This window comes from Caloenas nicobarica, chromosome 2, assembly GCF_036013445.1.
Source record: "Caloenas nicobarica isolate bCalNic1 chromosome 2, bCalNic1.hap1, whole genome shotgun sequence".
Taxonomy (NCBI): domain Eukaryota; kingdom Metazoa; phylum Chordata; class Aves; order Columbiformes; family Columbidae; genus Caloenas; species Caloenas nicobarica.
Genome location: NC_088246.1, coordinates 118522507 through 118540560, shown reverse-complemented (window position 1 = coordinate 118540560; position 18054 = coordinate 118522507).

Here is an 18054-nt window from a genome sequence, read left to right as displayed (position 1 = left end):
GTGGTAAAAATTGACACAATCCATTTGACTCTTTCACCATAGTACCAGTTACTATAATACTAAATCTTTTGGGCAACAGCTGATAGAAATTTCTACTTCCTCTTTCTCCTCTTCTCTTCTCTTCTCTTCTCTTCTCTTCTCTTCTCTTCTCTTCTCTTCTCTTCTCTTCTCTTCTCTTCTCTTCTCTTCTCTTCTCTTCTCTTCTCTTCTCTTCTCTTCTCTTCTCTCCTCTCCTCTCCTCTCCTCTCCTCTCCTCTCCTCTCCTCTCCTCTCCTCTCCTCTCCTCTCCTCTCCTCTCCTCTCTTCTTTCTCTCCTTATTTCCTCAAACTCTTATGACATTACTAGGGCAGTAGTGTTTTCTCCCATGCCAGAAACTGCAGCACAATGTTGGAGTAGGAACTTGAATTCTCATGTGATTTTCTCAGGACCATATTAGCTTTCACTCTGGGACCTGCAAGATCTTGCCTGCAGAGCTTTGGTTCTTTGTAGGGGAAGATAGAACATGCAGGACCCAGGGAAAAGCCTGACTCCCATCCTTCTTGGTTCCCTATAATTTCTGTGGAGATTTCATGTGGGTGGCAATGGAGAAGAAAAACACATTAGGAGGTTTAAATAGGTCTGTATGTCCTGCAAAACAGTTCAGATTCAGTATTAGATTCCTATCACAACTGCTGTCAGTAGTGGTGCTTAATGATTTAATCACTTACTTTCTTGTAAGCTTGAAAACATAGTCTTTGCTGGCATCAATATTCTGCTCACCACTCAAGTGAAATTTCTCTTTTCTGTCTAATGATTCTAAGTAGATAATTTTCTAAGGAGGTCCCCAAGGCAATTCATAAAGACCAATTTTGCTGGTTGGTCAACTAACCTGAGGGAGCCTGTAAGGGTCATTCTAGACACACCCAAAAGCACCTTATTAAAGCCTGTGAGGCTCTATCTGCTCTAGCCCTCTCAGTGAGACATTACAGAATTTGTATTTTGATACAGAGAGGTGAAAAAAACCAGAAAATATAAACTCTTCTTGAAGACAGAAACATGCATGGGACTGAAGAGAAGGAGAATGAGTCTTGGCAGGATAATGGAAAAAATATGGGAGACATTAATGGTTCATAAGAACTCAGAAGAAGTGAAAGGAATTTCTACAGGAAAAAAATGTGTTACAGCAAAATGGCCGTTTTCTGGCACTGTGCCAGACCATGACAATTAAAACTAAGTCAGTCTTTGAGTATTTTTTTCTTTGTACATAAAACCTGGGGAGTGTAAAACAGGAGAAAGAGAACTCTGTTTAAGATAATGAATATCAGAATCCCCTCAGAAAAATTCTGCATTCCCTGAATATGAATGAGAAGGAAGCTTTAAAATATGGATAGAAAATACTGAAGAATAACATTAAGAAATATTAGACAACATTAAATCACATAAAATAGATAGACATATATGAAATGTGTGTAGACCTCTTTACAAATGTTCAGAATCTAAAAATAAAAGAGTTAATGAAAATCTCAGGATTAAAAGGGAAATATAATAGATTTCTCTAAAGTTTGATGAAAGCAAGATGATAAGTGAAACTATTTGTAACTAAGAGATAATCATGTCAGAAAAGACATGATACCTTATGTTAATAAATGTTTAAGTCAGATGTCTATGTACTGGATTGATGACATCACAAAAGACCACAAAAAATAAAGTTCTGTGTTGAAGAAGGGAAAATACAGTATTGAGGTTTTGCTATAAGTCATCCAACACAATAAAAATGGGTGCGAAATGCAAGAGACATTTGAAAGGATGTAAGTGTACCAAACAGGATATTTTGACTTTATGTGGACTGGGTCAATTCCATAACACACCATGGAGCAATGATAACATTTTTGGCACCATAACTGAATATTTTTTGAACCAGAAAATTAGCAACTTCAAGATCTGTGCCAGTCTTTGGTTGTGTTTTGAGAATTGTTTGGATCACTATTCAAGATAAAACTGCTAAAGGGACACTCTATAACGGTGTCAATAATGCAGTGAAATTCTAATCCTTGTAGGAAAAAAAGGGGAAAAAATAATGTAGTAAATGTCTAATTTTAAAAGGTGAATGAACAAAATGCGGAAGAAGAAAATCAAAAGGCAGAGCCAAAAAGTAAAAGACCCATTTGGCACACAGAGAATGATCATTGCTGCCATAGAGGTTCAGTGGTACAAACCACAAATCAAGTACAGCTTTAAAAGAACCCAGTAAAAACTAATGTGATCAAATTGAAGTATTGGGAAATGATTACAAGTACAGACATCCCTCAGAAAGAAAAAGTTGTGCCTTAATGGGGAAAACCGAAAAGAAAAAACTTTGATACCTTAAAAGTAAAATAAGGTGCATAAGAAAAGATTTTTATGGGAAGCTTCCTCATCTCAACACACTTTTTAAAATGCCACAGAAGTATAAGTTGAAAGTATAAAGCACTAGGTCATGAAGCTTGTAAATTATGATGCTATGAAAGAGAGCTAAAGTCTTTACAAGACTAATTAATATTTTTCATTGGTTTACACAGAAAGATTTAGGGAGGTTCTCACACTGATGATTTTTCTCTGTACTTACAATGATGAACTGTGTAAAATTGAAATGTTGATAGAAATGTTTTTACAACAAAATGCTAAACTTTATAGCAAGAGATTGCCAAGTATTTTTAAGAATCTAATGTAAGATTTAAAAAGCTCTCTATAGTGCATAATCTGCTCTTTATTTTGGCTTGAGCATCAGGGGAATAGAAGTTAGTTTTTTAAAATAAGTTACATTTACAAAAGCTACCACAGCCAACACAACAGATAAGTGTGATCCTTGCAGAGGGAAAGCTGGAAAGATGGAAGTCAGGACCATAACATTACTCAGAGTCATAAAAGTATCAAAAGTGACTACAAAGCTCTGGGCATGGTCATCAAGGGCATGGGGACCATAGTAGTCACCTCAGTCCTTCTGGTGAGGAGAAAGACTGTGAGGAAAAGGGCACTAATAAAACAAGTTAATAATTGGCTGCAGAACTGGTGTTGGCAGCAGACTTCTGGTTTCTGTGGCCCTGTGACCCTGTCTGAAGACCAATGTCTGCTGGGGAGAGATAGGTAGCACCTTACTAAGCAAGGAAAAACTATTCTTGCTAATCAGATGGCTGACCTTATTAGGAGAGTTTTAAACTAGGAATGATGGGGGAGGAAGAGGGCAACCAGCAGGCCTATGAGAGATTCCTGAGAAAAGGGCATGGAGCAATGTGAGAGTAGGCAAACACAAAATCAATCAAACAGGGCTTGAGTGGGGTCACCTCCAGCACCTGCACACAGTCAAGGGCGTGCCTACAAGGTACAATTGTGGACAAATGCCCCAAACACTCTCTGGGAACTCCACATGCTGGGATGCTCTGATTAAGTGCCTGTATACTAATGCACTTAGTATGGGGGATAAACATGATAAGTTAGAGATCTGCATGCAGTTGCAAAACTATGATCTTGTTGGGATCACAGAGTTCTAGTGGGATGGATCCCATTACTGGAGTGTTGCGATGGAGGGATACAAGGTCTATAGGAAGAAGAGGAAGGGAAGACAAGGAGTGGGAGTTGCCCTTTATGTGAGAAAGCAGCTGGAGTGCATGGAACTCTTCCTGGGCATGGACAAGGAGTCAACAGAGAGCTTATGGGTTAGGATTAAAAACAGGACAGGCAAAAGTGACATGATAGTGGATGTCTGCTATAGGCCATCTGACCAGGAAAAAAAAGTGGATGAGGCAGACAGGTAGGAGCAGCTTCACGTTCACAGTCCCTGGTGCTGGTCAACCACCCAATATCTGTTGGAGAGACAACACTGCAGGACATTGGAATCCAGAAGGTTCTTGGGGTCCATTGATGATCACTTCCACCTCCAAGTGATTGTGAAGCCAATGAGAAGTGCTCTGACAGACCTCATACTCACCAAAAATGAGAGGCTTGTTTGGGGATGTGAAAATCAAAGGCAATCTCAGCTGCAATGGCCACAATATTATGGAGTTCAGGATCCTGGAGGCAGGGAACAGGTTGAAAAGCAAGCTCACAACCCTGTACTTCAGGAGAGCAGCCTTTGGTCTTTTCAAAGCTCTACTTGGAAAAAAACCCATGGGATAAGGCCCTAGAGGGAAGCCCAAGAAAGCTGGTTAACATTCAAGGAACGCTTCCTCAAAGCTCAAGAGAGCTTTATCCCAATGAATAAGAAGTCAGGCAAAAATGTGAGGAGGCCTGCATGGATGAACAAGGAACTCCCTAGACAAACTCAAACACAAAAAGGAAGCCTACAGAAGGTGGATGCAAGGACAGGTAACCTGGGAGGAATACAGAAACTTTGTCTCAGCATCCAGGGATAAAGCTAAGAATGCTAAAGCCCAAATGGAAATTAATCTGGCCAGGCATGTCAAAGACAAGAAGAGGAGCTTCTATTATATAGGCAACAAGAGGAGAACTAGGGAAAATGTGGGCTCATTGCTTAATGAGACGGGGGACTTGGCTACACAAGACACAGAAAATACTACAGTACTCTATGCCACCTTTGCCTCAGCCTTTATTAACAAGACTGGTCTTCAGGAATCCCAAGTCTCAGAGACCAGGGGGAAAGGCTCAATTAAAAATGTACCCCTGGTGGAAGAGGACCAGGTCAGGGAATACCTAAGCAAATCAGACATACATAAGTCTATGGGCCCTGATGGGATGTATTTCAAGTACTGAGGAAGCTGGTAGATGTCATTGCGAAGCCACTCTCAATAATCTCTGATTAATCACAGTCACTGGGAGAAGTGCCTGAGAACCGGAGGAAAGAAAATATCATCCCTGTCTTCAAGAAGAAAGTCTCAGGGAAGTGCAGGCCCATCAGTCTCAATCCCTGGGAAGGTGATGGAGCAGTTAATCCTGAAAATAATTTTTCAGGTACATGAACAGCAAGGAAATAATCGGCAGTAGTTAGCATGGCTTCACTAAAGGGAAGTCATGCTTGACCAACCTGATAAACTACAACAAAATGACTGTCTTGGTATGAGAGGAGAGAGTAGTGGTCATTGTCTGCTGGGACATCAGTAAGGCATTTTACACTGTATCACATAAAATCCTCATAGACAAACTGTTGATGTACAGGCTGGATAAGCAAACAGTGAGGTGGATTGAAAACTGACTGACTGATCAGGCTCAGGGGGTTGTGATCAACAGCACAAAATCTGTTTGGAGGCCAGTGACAAGCAGCATACCCAAGGGGTTCAATACTGGGTCCAGTCCTGTTCAACATCTTCATTAATTATCTGGATGAAGGGGCAGGATACACTCTCAGCAAGTTTGCTGATGACACAAAAATGGGATAAGTAACTGATATACCAGAGGGCCATGCTGCCATCCAGAGGGACCTTGACAGGTTGGAGAAAATGAGGGTTCCAGAGTCTCTAAGGAGGAAAACTCCCTGGAATCTCCCTAGGCAACCTGTACCAGTGCTCAGTCACTCTCACAGTAAAAAAGTGTTAATAACCCTCCTTAGGTTGCAGAGCCTCCAGCCTGGCTCAAGGTGGCCCTGCTTGAGCAGAGGGATTGGACGAGGTGCTCTCCAGAGGTCACTTCTAACCTCAACCATTCTGTGATTCTCTGAAACAGTTCTGTACTCAGACAGATAAACAAATTCATAAGTGATCAGTGAGAAATGAACAGTCATATGGCAAAGCTTAAAATAATACTGAATTATTTGGAGTTCAGCTAAAACAGATGGCAAGGTCTTACAGAAAGTTGAAGTTATTTATTCCTGTTCAGCATGAGGAACAGGATATTGAGCTAGGTGGACTTTTGATATAACCATACATAAACATTACGATCTTCTAGACAGTCTACCAGGACCAGAACATACAAATGGAATGTATGTGGATTCTTCAAACACTTTCTAATGGACAGTTTTTAACCTCACTAGTGCAACAAGACAGACAGGAAAATGCCCACAGCCATTCACACAACCACCAGCCTCTTCAGGCAGGCCAGAAGTGCCTGAAAAAATTGAACATTACTTCTTTGAACAGCAGTGTCTTTGAGTGAAACCCCTAGTGACTGCAGGATTGCCTTATGTTTGAACCTGATTTCTTGTGAAATCAAAGCAAATGCAAGGAGAAATAGGCTGTCACCAACATGGCACTAGCTGAATTCCGCTCTCTCCAGTTTTATTCTTGATAAACATTTTTTTTTGTGTGTGTGTGTGTGTGTATATTTTCACTTCAACTTGTGATACCCAGTGCTACAGCAAGTAACGAGAAAAAATCCCAAAGATACAGTTGGTAGGTACCAAGAGGCACCAGCTTGTTAGAGTGAAATCTGTTATAGGAAAACATAATTTTGGAAGAGATTTTGTAGAAGAGACATGTGTGCTTTATTAATTTTGGAGTTACTGCCAAGAATCTGTTCAGTGCAGAAAAATACTAGGAAGTAGGCTAGAGGATCTTTAGCACTATATAGATGGGGGATTGACACCTTTGACATATATAGCAGCCTTTTCATATGTATCATCCTAAAATAGACTGAACAATTTTTTTTTTGTCTGATTATTTTTGCTATCATGATACAGTGGATTAAAAAAAATAGTCTTGCTTCCACAGAGCCTGCTGTAGCCTGCTGGTTTTGAATCCCATTTCACAGGGACTGTGTTATCCTTCCATGTTTTTTCCAAGTCAATAAGTATTCTTACTAAACTGTCTAGGACTTTGCAGCCTCAAATCCGGATGCCAAATGTTACCCACACATAGTAAGTGACTGGATCCTTTCAGTAAATACAAAAGCAGTTAAAGATTCATCGCTGTAGGTAGCGTTGTGCTGAACAAGTGAATAGAGAATAATTACATAGCCTGTCAGTAGGATGTGCTCTAGAAAAAAAGATGTTTAAAAAAAAATAAAATTAAACTTTCCAATAGAAGCCATTTTAAATGACAGAGATATTACATTGAAGCAGCCAGTTGCACAGACTCAATGAAATGAAAGTCTAAAAGGAGGTAAGGATTTGTCTATTGTTTATAACATGCTCACTTATCTAATTCAGAACAGGAAATCTAGATACTTTATACTTTGACCTATCAAGATAAAAGTAATTTGTCAGTGAGAATCTGCAAACATTTCTTGCAAAGTTCTGGCAGCACAACAATTACAGTGACAAGTAATATGGTATTCTGGAGCTTTCTCAGGAAAATAATTTCCATTCAGTGTCAAATGGACACTTGTCAAGCCAAGATAAATGTACATACTTAAAAGAATATCGTCCATCTAGCTTGACAACTTCTGTAGGCTGAACAAATCCAATATGCTTCAGATATGATAGTTCAAGTAAATGTGTGAAGCACCATATGGAAGAAGTGAACACCTGCTGCAAGGTGTCACCTAGCAATATTGTGTATGTCTAATGGAAGATTGCTGACATAATTCACAGAAGGGACAGAGTTTGTCCCCTACAGATGAAGAAATGATGGTAATGTGACTCACAGGGGACTTGAAAAAAGAGCAGATCCAAAATCTGTCACTTTTAGTAATGAACATCAACAATTGCAGTTGCTGTTTTTTGCAAGGTGGTTTTTTTAAGTGTTCTCAGTTGCATGGTTTCCTTTAGTCCTTTGGTTTACAGACTTGATTTATGGGGATAGAGAACATAATTTTCCTATGGTATATGATTAAGCATTCTAGAAATCACATTGAGACCTTCCCAGTACATTCTTTCTTTTCCTCACTTATACAGTCTCACCATGTTCACATTTATATGATAAAGAACTGTTATGATAGAGAATGTAGGATGATGCCCTATTTTATGGATTGTTTAGGGAAGGCTCTGTGTTCCTGAAATGTAGTAGGAACACAAAAATCTTTCTGCACAGTATGATAACATTGAATAAAATGAAAGTATTATCACATAGGAACATCAAAGATATTACAAATACACCTGAGGTCAGAGGGACATAGAGGGCGTAGAGGTCTCTGGAGGAAGGAAGTAGAGGGAGGGATATGAATAACACTGTTCACTCAGGGTATCTTATCCTGAGAGGATGGCAAACAAAAAAAAGTTGGCTGAGAAACTCAAGATATACAGCACACTGAGCGGATAATTACTACTCCTGTAATTGTTACAGGGAAAAAAAAAGATTATTATTTGTTAAAATAAGTAGGAAAAAGAAAAGTTTTCTAGCAGTGTTTTTGAGGTAGAACTTTTACACAAAGGGCAAAACACCGTCTGGCATTTTGACTAATATCTGATCATTGTTTCTGAGTGATGGTTTATAGGGAGGATTTTTCTTTCTTGTAGCTAAGCATATCAAGCTTGGTGAGAATTTATATGAGTGAAAGTAAAGAAAAAAACATAGACTGTAGGAAGATGACAAAGGCAAATGGTGCTCCCACTATTCATTCTGGGTTTTGTTCTTCATTTAGTTAGATTTATGTCATGAAAAAGAATGCTGTACATAAAGCTCTGGGCTCTCCTACTTAATCTTTCAACCGTATTCTACATTCAGCAGGTCTGAAAAACCAAACAAAACAAAAACCAACCAAAACCAACCAACCAACAACAACAGATTCAGCATGAATAAATTAACTCAGGTTAACCAGCCAGTGAATAACATAAAAACCCCAGTATTTTCACTAACAGTTTTTTTCCTAAAAAAGAGCGTTACCTCTTTCTGAAAAATCCTTATACACAAATGGCTTTGACTGTGTTCCTGGACTGTTCCTTAATCAAATCAAGTCACAGAGATCCAGTACTACTTACAAAGATATCCTGTTTGCAGCATGTATTCAAACAGGAGACAGAGAAACTCTTAATCAGTTCTCTGGTTTAGGACTAGAGAGACAATAATGACCAGCAAATACAAATACACAGCACAGGTCCCTCTAGACAAGCACCCTCCTTGGTCTTTTGTTTTCTATGCATGACTAACTTTAATCTGTCGTGATAAATTATGCATTGTAATTACCTAATGTTTAAAAGGCTTTGGACAGCAGGAGCTAGATCTAAAAGCAAAGCTAATGTAAGTCTGCAGCAGCAGCTAGAGATCGGTGATCCAAAGGTGACTCTCATACTTTTTAGTGTGATCACCATCAACAGGCAAATGAGTACCAACAATGTAACAAACCCAAAATTCTGTGATTTAAAACTGAACAACCAAAGAGCTGTTGATAAGGAAACAGTTGGACTTTGCCCTGCTGTTTCCTAACTACTTCTGCGTTGACCATTTTTACCTACTGTATCATACGACCATTTTCCTAAATTTGTTTTTCTTCCTGTTGAAAAACCCTGAATTAATTAATTCTCAGACTTTTTCATGCATGATTCTAAGTATATTTTTATATATGAGTTTGTGTTTGTCAGAAGATGTTACTGTGAGGTAAATATGCATGACTGCTTAATTCCAGGGAAATAACCTCTGCATCATCTGGCAAGGAATAAGGGCACATAGGTTATTATGAACCCTGCAGCTACATTAATTTAGTAAAGTTTTCATAAATGTGTCACTACATTAACAAGGAAACTATTTCTTTGTCCTCTGTCTTGCATTTGTTTTGCAATTGCATTCCTTCTGAGTCTACATAACGGAGAAGGTCCATTTATACAAAGAACGAAAAGGTGCAATGAGTCATCGAAATAGGGTAATATTATAAAGAAAAGATTGTTCTGTAATAATTTGTTGCAAAGTTGGAAATAATTGAAAGCAATGTTCTGAACACTTTCCATAAATGCGGCATTCTGGGTAAAAGAATTATTGTTATTTTGGAAATTAATCTAATTTTTGTCTGCACGTTGTCATTCATGTGAATAGGACTTGTCAGCTTGATTTGTTACAATGCCTGAATTGCTTGCTTAATACCCAAAATATAAATAAAACATTTAATTGCTTTAACTGGGAATGTTAACCCATTCAGTACTGCTGTCTGAGTGAGAATCTCAGGAGCAAGTTTTATTATTGCCTTTATACATGTCAAAATACAATCTCAATAAGGTTATTGGAAAAATATTAAAACCAACCATTTAAAGTATGACCCACTAAAGAATCCTAGGGTGTGGGGAACAATATTGAATAGAGATCAAGTCTCTTTCAGACCAGACTCATCCATGAGACATACAAAGAGCATGTGATTTTTGCAAGTCAGCTCCATTAGATACGGGGAACTGATTGCAGAGGTCAAACTTATAGAGGTGAGAAGGTTATCAGATAATCCTAGTCAAGGAGTCTGGGAGTTTTACATTAAATTCTGTGGTTTGTGCTGTCCCTGAAATTGAAACACAAAGAGAGATAATTCAGATTAACAGTACTTCCAATTGGAATGTTGTCCAGATAGAAGCACTAAAGATTGACACAGAATAAGTACTTGATGTAGCTTTTTGCCAGTAGACGAGTAGCATCCGGTATGCTAGTCCTGCCCTCTGGAACTGAAAAACAGTAGGGATCTTCAGAGACTCTTCTGCCTTCACACTCAAGCAATTCTGAGAGCAGATAAATAAAAGATGGGGTGGAGCAGCCATATTTTACACTGATATTCACAGTTGTTCAGCACCAGTAGAGCTACTTTATTAGTACACTGGCAGCAGTTGCAGGAGAGCTAGTAAATGAGAAGCAAAAAGCTCAGGAGAGTTATCAGTTGAACTACAGCTTAAGAAAGCCTACAGGCTATCTAGATCTGTCAGTGATAAATATTGCAGTGTAAGCACTCAAGTTTAACTTCTCTGAGAAGAATGCTGTGTACAGCCAGAATGTTAGAATGTTAGTGGTATTTGAAAATTTGCTTTATAATGTTATATTGAGCAAAAGCTATGATCTTATTTGATTATTTTATCTTAAAAGAATTCTTATGTGTAATCCAGGTGTGCATTGGCAAACAAAAAGAGTTGGTACAGTTATCAAATTGCTTTTTTAGAATAGCTAAAGACTGTCCAAATATTAAGTAAGTTTATTTTTCCTTCGTTTGCTTCTGCCTATACTGCTGGAATAACTCAACGTATTTTTTCACACCACAGGAAATCAGTGTTAGTTATGACTCAAGTAGTCCCATTTACACTCGACTTGAGAGCATAAGGATTATTTTTTTTACAGTAATCTGTAGAAAAATTAAGCGACTCTGATTGAATTTATTTCTCATTACATTTACATTGCCGAATGGCATAAAGTGCAATTTTGAATCATTTTTATGCAAGATTTCTCTGCTAAAGTAATGTGAAAAATAACATTATAGATGACAACTGTATACTAACTACTGTTTCATTGCTGGCTGGTAGTAACATTTCAGGAAACAGTGAGATTAAGAACATTTGTAGCTGTAATGTTAATATATGGTAGTGCAACTTTATCTTATCCACATTTTGTTTTGTTAGAGAAGATGTTGAGGCTGTCTGTGTGCAGACGTGGCTTTCAGAAAGGACTCATATCCCTATAATTATTCATTTTACTTCTTTTCTGAATTGCTTCCAAAACCAGAAATCTTATTCTACAGGAGATGGACTGTTGGGAATATTCTGCGATCGGCTACATTGTGGTATTTTTAGGCTGACAAATTGTACCACCAGTTAAGTTTTCATAAATCTAGTGGAAATTACTTTCCCAAGTTCACAGTGTTCTGCTTGAAGGTTGTAATTGTGCAAACAGCACATAAAAATCAAGGAAAATATGGAGTAATTGTTCTGCAAAGCTCAGCCAACTTCATTCATTTTATAATTTTATAACATGCTTATGGCATGGATCTTAATGATGTTGAACTATTGGCTAACCAAATCAATGATATATTGTAATAGCGCATAAAAAAGCCACCTACTAAAACCTTTATTTGTATCTTTAGGAGCTAGAAATGCCTTGAATATCCCATGGAACACAGTTAATTTTATTTGCTTTTAGAAACAGTGTTTGTTATGTTTGTGAGCCTAAGGGAAGATTAATTAAAGTCAATACAGACATATTAAAACCAGAAAATATTAAGGCAACATACTTCTTACTCCAAAAACTAGGGAGTAAAGTGGCGGTTGTCTTGCCAATGGTCTTATTCTCAATCTGCACCGACTTCATGCAAATGAAATGGAGTGGCCTGGAATAAGACTCAAAGGACTGCAGAAACTGCAGTTCCTGGTTGTCTCTTCCTAATCTTGTGATTCTTGCACTTGGAGGGTGCAAATGCAATAGCATCCCCACTATTCTGTTTCTTTCCTTCCCCTTTCTGTAGGTTGAAGTTGTAGGCAGGTAAGGGCTGGCTACCACTGGTCAGGGGGCAGCTCTTTGAGAGAAGACAAGATTGAGACAAGGGTGATCACAGCACATGTAGGGGTGATGCTTCCTCAGAAAGGGGCACTGTCCCTTGACACCCCAGTAGGGCCAGCAGGGCAGGGCTCCTGGCAAGGACTGGCCCAGTGACCAGCAGACAGGCAGGAGGGGGTGGGCAGGTCTTCAGTGAAGGAAGGGCAGGCAGCGGGTCAGGAGCAGCTTGGGACAGTATTGGACCCACCTGCACCTGGAATAGCTCACCTGGGGCTAGGGGCTCAGGTCTGGGCTTCAGAGAGGCTCCTGTGCAGGGAGGCAAGACATAGAGGCCTGAGGAGAGGTGGTCAGAAAAAATCAGAACCAAGGATGCACTCAGAGGCCTGACCTTCTGTAACTAAGTTGGTTGTTATTTCAGAAAAAAATACCACTTCGGTAGGAAAATAATTTTGTTTCACTTTTCCTCATTGTTTGGCTGGTTCCTTTGGTGCTTCCTCCTGCAAGCACACAAGCTTATGAAGAAGAAGAGTCTGGGAGAAGTTCAAAGTGAGGAGAATGGCTTCATGTAGATTGCTCCTTCACCTATTTGCTGTGCTGCTGAGCCCTGTGAACAAGGATTTCATCCCTCCTGTAGATAAACATGTTGACTTTTGCTTCAGTGTGTGTTTATGCTTTCCCTTTGTTATGGGATTACCTAAGACAAAACTTGCTCTTGTTAATACCAGTTGAAATATAGAAGAACTTCCCAAAGCCAGCAAAATCTAAGGTTACTATTGGAGTAAATAAGGAGAATTTAGTTAAGCATGCTTTTCCAAACTGACTATACTCAACAGTTTAGGTTTTATATTAACTTTTTTTTTTTAATTAAATGAAATGTAATAGCAACTGCATCTGTCATCTGGAGAGATCTTGAGAGGTCTCATTCCACTAGAAGTTTTCTAGAGAGAAAGAAGCAAGCATGAACTTCAGGCAGTGCCAAATAATAAAAATTTTCTTTTTTCCCTCTGGTTATGATTCAGTGCTGCTGATGCCCCGATCTGCTTCATGAGGAGGTTTCTTTGTCTGAATTATTCTCTAGCCACACTGGATAGAGTCACAGAGGAAGTATCACAGTATCATGCTTTGCTAAGTCAGCTTAAATTGATAGTATAGACAGAGAAAGAAAATGCAGAGTTAAAGGCTGAAACTCATTAAGTCACTCCTTGCTGCTAAGCTAACAGTGTAAGAGTGGGATCATGCATACATGGTAGTAAGGATTTAACGTATTTTTCCTGGTTATTAATGATGGATTGCTGTCATTATTAACCTGCTGTGTTTGTATGTGAAAGTCATTTCACCTCTTTATGAGTCTCTCATTTTCTTGGCTTTACCTTACATTTGTCTTATCTGGCAAAATTGAAAGCAGCGTGGGAACCACCTCTCAGTTCTTGTCCACAAGCAAGCTTTACACAGGTGTAACTACTTCAGTAAGGAGTAAAATTTACACATATGATTCTTTTCTTACAGGGTTGAGATAGATCAATCTAAGCATTTTTATACCCATTTAATGTTTTGATGCTATGCAGCTCATAGTGTTTATGTTGCTTAGTTTAAACAACACAACTGTCGCGTGTATAATAAGGTTTGCTACATTCTGCATGGTACTTAGTGCACTGGGGACTTCCTCAATGCAGCTGCCAGGCAACTAACAATAATTATTATTAGGAATAAAGGCAATTGCTAAGCACTTCGTACATTTATAATACTGCATAAAAAGTAGAAACCCATATTCCCTAACACAAATGGCAATTTATCTCTAGCCACAAAGTTTACTAGTCTTAACCATGCACATCTATAGTATCGCTTTTACAGAGCTATTTTAATGCATGGTTCTTCAACTATAGAATTGTAATGGAGGTTTACATGAAATAAAAAAATAATTCCTCCCAGAAGTTTATGTGAGTTGACTGTTCCATTGGAGCCATTATAGTCTATCATATATTTAAGGCCTTCTAAAATATGAATTATTGATAGACTCCAAGGAGCAATGTTTCTTTATCATTTATAAATATTTATTTGCTGGGTTTCAGAATGGGTATTGTTGACTTCATATAGATGTTAAAGGCTCCAAGTGGTCTGTTATGCAATAGAATAAGACATTTTTTAAATCCCATCTTGTATTTGATGTCCTGGAAGCATAATTAAGTGCTATTAAAATCCAGAGAACGGGGTAACTTGCAGTTATACTTGCAACCTGCATTTTTTAAATGCACAAAAATAAAGTCTCAAATTCAGCTGCTTAACAATAATTTTGGGTATTTCCACTATCAACACATTCACAGGTACTTCCCTACCTTGCACACATCTCAGAACCTTCTTTTTCACTGTGACCTCACTGAACAAACTCTATCTTCTTATATTTGATGTTATGTTAATGTATGTGACAGAAGGTGTTTGTGACATCAAAGACCAAATCGTGATGAAAAAATTAGTTAAAGTAGCATAAGAGAGCCTTGAAATTTGAGGGTCAATGTTGACATGTGCAGTCCATATATTACACTAGGTCAGGAGTGTTGTTTGTCCATCTCAACCACGACATAGGAGCCTCTCCGTTCAGATTATTTTTTTGGGGGGGAGGTGAAGGAATGATTACTTATGTTCTTTCTCTATACTACAGGGTTAAATTATTTTTTAAAAATGCAACTTGTAGTTCCTACACTAGAAAACCATCTCCTTTCTAATTTGTCCCTACCCATGCTAACAAGCCTTTTTTCTCAGTGTGAAGTAATGTTAATAAACTGAAACTTCTGAATAAACTTCTGAAATGTAGACTTGATTATGCTTATTTCTTTTAACTCCACATGCTGTACATCACATTTCTTCCTACAAGAAGCAAAGCTCAGTATGAGGGTTTCATACACTTTTTACTTTGTATGGTTATGACATAAATAAATATTAGGTACATTAGTCGCTAGAGCTGTGTTAGTGAAAAGAAGGCCTGGCATGACATTCGTGTGGTGACAAACAGAAAAGACTCACTGATTTGTTTAGGAGATCAAACATTTCAAGGAGCTTTGATGCTGGGCACCATTTCCTTAATTTCAAGACAACGTGGTATTTATAACAACAATAAAAGATGTCTCTTGGAATCAGAAAATGTGTTTTTATTCTTTTTCGTATTCAGGGAAAAACTGTAGACCATTATGATAGAATCCAAGAAAGTCTATTAAATATCACACCTGCCATGCAGGGTGTTTGAATTATAAAATAGTTGTGTTCAGATGGATTTTCCATAGTATTTATAATAATTTATAAAACAGCAGAATTTCTATTGAGGAAAAAAATAAAATGGAATAATTGGTGTGTCCAAGCTATAAAACTCAGGTTAAAACAGTTTGAGTAGTTCACAGCTGAATGCATGTATTCCCCTTAGTTTTGTTAATAAGCAAAGTAGCTGGATAAACGCTACCATTTAGTGAGATAATTAATTAAAAATATAAGGACTGGATTCTTCCATCTCACTCAGAATAGGTAGTATGTATTTCCAGTGAAACTTTTATGATCTTCTTCTGACTTATTCCTTAGGCTAGTACTATAAAATATAAACAGGTTTGCCAAAATTAGCCCTTAATAATGTCATCTTCTTTAAGGAAAACATTCAAATTAGAGATTATGCTTCCCACTTTGTGTTGTTATTTTTTATTTTGAGATTTTGAGTAATTGTGGATTCATGATCTAAACAAGACCAGACGTTTCATATTCCTTGTTATTCCAAAATCCAAAGTAGGTGTCACTGGCAATATAAAACAAGAAACCCTGTAGCTTTATTGGCATTTTAAAATTTGAATTTTGACAAACTGGGGAAATAAATTTCTGAGCTTGTGTTTATGCAGTGTGTGAGGGAAACAAGCTTCTTCCCAGCCCCTCTTTTACTAAAAAGCTCAAAATATCTCTCCTCAAGCAGTAAAAAAATGCCCCAGAACGCTCTTTTCAAGCAGTTAAGAGTGTAAGAAATCTTAAATTAAATTCTTTCAGGATCTAATATGGAGAAGCTTCTTGAAAAACATTGTTGGAAGTAAAGGTTGCTTTTCTGAGTTACCAGATTTTTGGGAAGGGACTAAGCAGCTTTCAGCTGATTCGACTGGAAATCTAACTACTGGCACAGTTTTTCCATTTCTGTGACTTTTGAGTTATGCAAGCTAGTTATACAGGGAAGATTATAGAAGAGGTCCAGGAGAAGAAACAGAAGAAAAGACTTTTGAGATTTGCTTGTTCACTTGTTTTAAGTAGGACTGCACAGGACATTGAATGTAGTAGAGAAGTGAAAATAAAAATAAGAAATAAATGAATAAGAACTGTTAGAAAATAATTGGCAACAAAAGAGTCAAGAAAAGCTTTATTGGGCTGAATCAGAGAATCCAGATTTCATGTCCTTGGTTTTAATTTCACAGAAAATAATGAAATGAATAAATAGTGTAAAAATAAATAACTTGCCTGTGGCAGCAAATAGAACTACTACTAATGGAAACATAATTGTAAAATGAAGGTGAATTTAAATGAACTGAACACTGTTACTTCTTGCATTCATCATCAATAGTGTTTTAAATAAAATACAAAGATTAGAAAAAGAAACACTGTAACTGGAAAGCAGTTTGACTATTTTTAGGTTCCAACAATATATAGTGATAAAGGTATCTGCTTGTCAAGGTTTTACTTTCTTTAAGGTAGGATCCTCATGGTCTGGGTTCCTAGCAGTACGTTTCAGTAAACATGGGCAGAGTTGTGAAATGTTCAAAGGGTGTAAATCAGCAGATATTTGTTAAAGTCAATTGTGGTGCAGAAAAACTGGTATATTTTGCTGGTTTGCATTATTTTCACAGTATAAAGTGGCTGTATATATTGGAAGTTTAAAGGATCCATTAAACCGAGCTTACAGCTGCATTGATAGTGTCTATCAGCCAAAAACTTTCTGGGGAATAAGGTTTAATAATTTTTAGGCAGATATTATGTATAATAGTTATCACCTCTGACCAAATGAAATTAACCATGTAAAATGAGAAGGGAAAATTCTTTGCTCTAGGTTTTGTCAATTTCCCAGCATTTCTGTTTTGGAAAGAAAGCAAGTAGCTAAATGTGTGTGCCTAAAGCCCCTAATTCTGACATAGGTGTGTGCAGTTGGGAACTATTTTAAAATGTTTTTGCCTGTTTGTCACTAATGGTTGATGCAATGATGACAGATGTTCAGTTAGTCAATTATCTGTTGAACACCATGTAAATATAATAACAAAAAATCACAGTCCTTTAGTTCTGATCAACTCTTTTATAGGTAATCAAACAAGTATCATAGCTTTCATGATGAACTCGATTCATCAGTTTCAGTGGTTCCAGGGTAAAACCAGCTTTTTCAACACATACGACTAGATATGTGGATTTTTTTTAATGTCATGATTTTTTACTACTCCTACTTTAAAATTAGCAGTGTTTAACATTGAAAGTTACTTAGTCAAAAGGTATCCCAGTAACTACCTACCTTCCTACTCTTTTTTCATGACTGGTACCTGCTATATACATGTTTCACAGGGAATGACATTCATTTCAAGTTGAAAGTTGGAGGAGAGTTTTGCCGTTTATGGTCTAACTTTTTCATTTCTAAGAGAGTTCTTTCTCTCTCATTTGTTCTCCACACTGACAGGTAGAAAAAAATGGAATTCTCAGACTGACAGTTTCCATATTTATTTATTTCAGCTGAAATTTTGTAATGTCACTAGAGAACCTTCATCACTGTAATGTACTTGTCTGCAGTTTGACTGGACCTGCTTCCTTCAAGTCATGTTATAGGGTCTC